Source organism: Syngnathus scovelli, chromosome 14 (assembly GCF_024217435.2).
Source record: "Syngnathus scovelli strain Florida chromosome 14, RoL_Ssco_1.2, whole genome shotgun sequence".
Taxonomy (NCBI): domain Eukaryota; kingdom Metazoa; phylum Chordata; class Actinopteri; order Syngnathiformes; family Syngnathidae; genus Syngnathus; species Syngnathus scovelli.
Window position 1 is genome coordinate 499,894 of NC_090860.1, and position 6,731 is coordinate 506,624.

Sequence of the window (6,731 nt, forward strand, 5' to 3'; positions counted from 1 at the left end):
GACTGACGACCGGGCGAGACTCGAGTAAGAGATGTCCAAACGAGCTCCGGCAGGGCGGGCCAAGGCGGAGTGAACGGGCGCCCTTCAGGCCGCCAATGACGAGCTGAGAGCCAAACTGATGGACGTCCAGTTAGAACTTCAGCAGGAGAAGAACAAGGTTAAAACCTCAACAGACAGACACTGCCTGCCTCCCTCCCTGCCTGCCTCCCTGCCTGCCTGCCTGCCTGCCTGCCTGCCTGCCTGCCTGCCTGCCTCCCTGCCTGCCTCCCTGCCTGCCTGTCTCCCTCCCTCCCTCCCTCCCTCCCTCCCTCCCAGTTTTCCCGATGTAGATTTGACATGCGTGTGCCATGACTGTGTCAGCCTACATCAACAAATGCAGCGAGGACGTCAGCACCACTAAGAATATCATCACCCGGGGCAACCAACGACCCTGGATGACTGAGGAGGTACGTCAAACGCTACGAGCGCCATGACTGTGTCAGCCTACATCAACAAATGCACCGAGGACGTCAGCACCACTAAGAATATCATCACCCGGGGCAACCAACGACCCTGGATGACTGAGGAGGTACGTCAAACGCTACGAGCGCAGAACTCTGCCTTCAAGTCTGGCGACAAGGAGACACTGAGGACAGCGAGAGCCAACTTGAACCGTGCCATCAGGGTAGCGAAGCGAGACCGCAGTCGAAAAATTCAGGATCGTTTCCACGATGCCAACAACAACAGGAGTATGTGGCAAGGCATACGGGCGATTACAGACTACAAATCTGATTACAGATTACAGACCCCCCCCCCCCCCCCGCCGGTGGGTGAAGTTGATGCTGACTTTCTAAATGGTCTAAATAACTTCTTTGGGAGGTTCGAGGCACTAAACGGCACTCCAGCAGTGAAAACTGTCCCCCATCAGGAAGAGGAGGTACTCTGCCTTGACTCCGCCGATGTGTAAGACCCTGAGGAGAGTCAACCCCCGTAAGGCCCCTGGCCCCGACAACATTCCTGGGCGTGTGTTCAGGGAATGTGCAAGTCAGCTAGCTGGGGTCATCACAGACATTTTTAACACATCGCTGGGCCAAGCCACAGTGCCAGCGTGCTTTAAGACTGCCTCCATCATTCCGGTGCCGAAGAAACCTCAAATCACCTCATTTAATGATTACCGACCTGTTGCACTGACTCCGGTCATGATGAAGTGCTTCGAAAGGCTGCTTAAAGGTCACATCGTTTCCAGACTCCCCCCATTATTTGACCCGTTCCAGTTTGCCGACCGGCAAAACCGCTCCACTCAGGACGCCATCTCCTCCGTTCTTCACCTGAGCCTGGCTCACCTGGAGGAGAAGAACACCCATGTGCGGATGCTGTTCCTGGACTTCAGCTCAGCGTTTAACACCATCATCCCACAGCATCTGGTAGGAAAATTGGAACACCTGGGCTTCAACACCCCCCTTCGCAACTGGGCTGCTAGACTTCCTCACCAACAGACCTCAGTCAGTCCGGGTCGGACAGAACACCTCTGATGTCATCACCCTCAGCACAGGCTCCCCTCAGGGCTGCGTCCTGAGCCCCCTGCTGTTCACCCTGATGACACACGACTGCGTCCCCAGGTTCACCACCAATCACATCGTGAAGTTCGCAGACGACACAACGGTGGTGGGGCTCATCAGAGACAACAACGACCTGGACTACAGAGAGGAGGTGGAGCAGCTGGTGGGCTGGTGCAAAGACAACAGCCTCCTCCTGAATGTGGAGAAGATGAAGGAGATCATCGTCGACTTCAGGAAAAAACAGCCTCACCACGCTCCACTGATCATCAACAGCTCAGCTGTGGAGGTGGTCAGCAGCACCAAATTCCTGGGGGTCCACATCACAGAAGACCTCACCTGGACTATGAACACTACGGCACTGGTCAAGAGGGCACAGAAGCGCTTGTACTTCCTGCGGAGGATGAGGAGAGCCCACCTGCCCCCACCCATCATGAGGACGTTCTACAGGAGCACCATAGAGAGCATTCTGACAAGCTGTCTCTCTGTGTGGTGTGGAGGCTGCACCGCCTCCGATTGGAAGAACGTGAGGAGAGTGGTGAGGACAGCAGAGAGGATCATAGGGGTTCCTCTTCCCTCCATTCAGGACATTTCATCTCAGCGCTGCATGTCCCGTGCCCGTAACATCATCCATGACCCATCACACCCCCACCATGGACTGTTCTCCCTGCTGCCCTCTGGGAAGAGGTTTCGCAGCATCCGCTGCAGGTCCACCAGGTTCTGCAACAACTTTTTCCCTGCTGTCATCAGACTGTTGAACACTAGAACTGTTGAGCTCTAAACTGAACTCTGCATCACACATTCACAGAACTGTATGACACTACGGACCTCTATCTCGCACTACCAACTTTACTGAACTTGTATAAACCCTTTAAATAGAAGTTTAATACATGGTTTAGCATTCCTCTGCACACTCTTGAATACTGTTATGCCTACTTGCACTATTGCATAATTATCACTGCTGCACTTTGTACTTATATATATATATATATATATATATATATATATATATATATATATATATATATATATATATATATATATATATATATATAGTATATGTATATATATTGTCATGTAACATGGGGGGTAAAGGTGGTGCAAATGGTAAAATATGGATTGTTCACAGGAATAAATTGGCAGAGCTGAAATTCCAAATTTGTCCAAAAGATAGCGCCAGACCAAAACATGAGACCAAAAAGGGGCCACAATAAGCTAAACTAGTTAAAATAGAAATAAAACAGGAACACGGTGTCGGATTGTGAGTCACGCATGGAAGCACAAATGTGATTTTTACTTTTTGATTTCTTTGCTTGGCTAAAAATGTATTCTGTAACAGCTTAAAGCAATATTGTTAGTCAATTTGATCAAGAGGCCCGTCACTATGAGAATAGTGGCGTGACATAAATTGTTTGGAGAAGCACAAATGTGATTTTTACTTTTTGATTTCTTTGCTTGGCTAAAAATGTATTCTGTAAGAGCTTAAAGCAATATTGTTAGTCAATTTGGTCAAGAGGCCCGTCACTATGAGAATAGTGGCGTGACAAAAATTGTTTGAAGAAATAGATCAAAGGTTTGGATTTTTATTTCAGAGTTAATTGAAGCGTAACTTTAAAAAGTTATTTTCATGAAACAGGAAGTGAAGAAAAGGGGAAGTGAAAGGCTTTACCAGGGGCTAGCTGTACATTGGTGGAAAGTAATGCATGGTCAAGGCGGAAACATCTGCTGAAGGACAGCAGGTGTACGAGCGTGGGAAAATTGTCCAAACCCTATACAGCGTGGGAAAACTGACCAAAATCTATAAGGCGTGGGAAACTAGGCGGTCTTACCCTATAGAGAGGATATAGGTACCAGACAAGCCTATAAAAAGTCCTGCAGGAGCAGCTAAGAGGCTTTTTCCCCCAAAGAATACGTGAAGAAGCCCAAAGGAGCTTCAAGATTTTTTCCAGAGTCCCGGGATCTTTGTGTGAGACGCAGGATCGCTGGTCCGAAATTAACTTGGATTTACTCCAAAAAATTGGACTGGACAACTTTACAGGAGAAACTAGGTGAAGGAAAACGACTTTTATGTATTTTAGCGAGAGTGGGGAATAGTCATCGGGCCGCCGGCCCCCTCGAGGCCAGCCTGTTTCTCTAATTTGGATTTTAGAAGTAAGATTGAATTGATCACTCGACTTTGCTTCCACCAAAAATAGCACGCAGCTGGTATCTACCTTTTCCCTCTTTCATGAACTGTGTTTTCCAATCGAATTGTTCTGGGATTGAATGATTTTATTAACACGGGTATCAGTGAGTGAAATTGTTCGGTTTCTGGAGTAATTGAGATTTGTAATTCTGTTTCATGTTTCTTCAATAAATGTGTTTCGTATATTATTTACTTGGTTGTGCTCTGATTTGTACTGAATGTGCAATCGATGGTTTGGGGTTGATTTGACGATTTGATTAATGTGCGGGGGGTTATTATGGTATAACATAGGACCGTAATAAATAAAAGTAACATCAGACAATTGTAGAGAATTGAATAACTTTCGTAGTTATTTGAGACACGAGTGAATTTCAATTCGTTTGAAAGTTTGCTTCGTCTGAATAAATTAACGGAAGTGTTTAAATTGGATTATTAGTTTGGTGTAGAACTGAAAGTAATTTAATTATTTGAAGGGCGCAGGCCCGTTCCCCCTTTTGACGGGCCGCGTAAAAGGTAACTCCGAACATGTTAGAGAATTAAATAACTTTTGTAGATATTTAAGGGAAGAGTGAATTTCGTTAAAAGTGAATTCGTTTGAAAATTTACTTCCTCTAAATAAAATAACGACGATGGTTAAAATAGATTTGTCATGCGGTCGCGTTTATTTTTTTCAGTTTTTTGTCTCGTCAATTGTCGTAACTTTACTTCCGGTTTTATTTTGTCATCCCTTCCGTTTCAGTTCGTGTTTCCTTCCTCGGTGTTTGGTTGTCTTGTCTTCCCTGATCCCGATTGTGCGCACCTGCGTAATCGACACTAATTGTCATCACCTGTGTCCCCGCCCTTTTGTGTGTATTTAGTCCGTGTCTTCCCCTTGTCTTGTGCCAGTGTGTCTTGCCTCGTCCCGACCACCAGCGATCCCTTGATGTCCGAACTCTCTGTAAGAACCCTCCTTTTTGTCTCGCCACCGAGCGACGCTTTTGTTTGTGCCTTGGTCTCCATCGCCTTTTTGTCTCGCCCCAGTGCGACTCCTTTAGTTGGTACTTTTTGCTACGTGTTTTCCGTCGTAAGAGGCGTTTTGATTTGTACTTTTAGCCTTTTGACTCGCCTCAGTGCGACACCTTTTGTTTGTACTTTTTGCCACGTGTTTTCCCTCGCAAGAGGCGATTTGATTTGTACTTTTGCTCAGTGTGCTTGCTGGAATAAATCCCAGAAAGAAACGACTCTGCATCTGAGTCCTCCGTCTTGTCCCCTGCCTGACAGTACACACTGGCCAGACATGGACTCGGCAGAGTCAGAGCACCTGTGCGCCGCAGTGCGTTCCCAGGCCTCACAGCTCGCCCAGCACCAGAAGCAAGTGGGCGACTTGAGGGAAGAAATCCGAGGAATCGCTAAGTGCCAAGAAGAATTCAGAGGAGCGGTCGCCACCCAAGTAGCACAGCTGGGCCAGCAAATGCAGGACGTGCTCTCGCTCTTAAACGCGGGACCAGCAGCGACTTCCAGTACACCCGCTGCTTCCTCAGTTACTCCCCTTGCCATAGCTCCCATGACCGGCGGTGCCAGACTGGCTCCTCCAGAGCGCTACTCCGGTGAACCCGGCCTTAGCCGGGCATTTATTACAGAATGCGGGATGCATTTTGAGAGGGCCCCAGCAGATTTCCCCACCGAGCGCTCCAAGGTGGCCTACATGGTTTCATACCTGACGGGAAGGGCCCGCACGTGGGCCACCGCGGAATGGGCCAGGGATTCCGTCTCCTGTCACTCTCTCCCCGCGTTCATCAAGGCTCTGCGAACGGTGTTCGATCCAATCTCCGCTGACCGAGAAAAGGCTCGCCAACTCTGTCAGATAGTCCAGGGACAAGACACCGTCGGGGACTACGCCATCCGGTTCCGCACGCTGGCCGCGGAGTGCGGTTGGAACGCGACGGCACTATATGACGTCTTCCTCCGGGGCCTCTCTGGGTCCATACAGGATCAGCTAATCCCCTTAGACCTTCCCACCGACCTCGACGCCCTCATCGCTCTGGCTATCCGCACTGGCAACCGGCTGCAAGAGTGGAGGAAGCACCGAAGCAGGACCACCCCCGCCTTCGTAAAATTTAAAATTAAATTAAATTTGTCGGGCCGCGTCAAAAGTTAAACAGGACACGATCGAAAAATAGACTTGCCTTCCAAATTAATTACTGGGCAAATCTAAATAGAGTAAGACATTTTTATTCGTTTTAAGAAAGTTGTTAATCTTTTTAAAGCAATCAAGTGGGGTGAAGCACTCCGACAGTTAAGTGCTAGATTTACATATAAGAAGTTAGAATTAATAATATAAAGTGCATTAATTTTCTTCTTAAATGCTATTATTGTCACACTTTTATTAATTCGATTCTCTTTCGAATAAACAAGTTGGTCGGCTCGCTGCATGAGCGACCAAGTGGAACGGACCCATATAACATTTACTTCGGCAAAACTAGTGCTTGGGTGCGCTATACAAACGAATCCCTGAGGTCTTAACAAAGACATCTAAAAAATATCCGTAACAAAATAAGAACTTCAAACATTAGCGGGGAGCCATCAATACGATGCGGTCACTTCGAAGTCCTGCCTCGAATTGAGTTACTCGGCACGAGCTTCGGGTGATTTGAGAGGGATTGCCGTCGTACAGAAATTAGATTGATTCCGGTGGAGTTAATTTAACTCGGGTGGTTAGATTACGGACGAATCTCCGAACCCGGCTAAAACAAACCCGTTACCGGGAAGCCGGGGGCACCTTAATCCAAGAGGTGCGTTTGACAGCACCCAACCAGAGTGACGGGAGGAGCACATTTCAGAAAACGTGCTCAGCTCGTCGAGAAAATGCGATTTAAGCAATAAAATTAAAAATGCACCTAAAACCTAAACCAAACGTTGCAGGTGGTTATTTCTTCATGCGCAGTGGTCAACGCGGCACTCTCTAGCTGCCAAGAGCACTTTTTACTATGCGCACCCAACCAGAGTGACGGGAGGAGCACATTTCAGAAAAC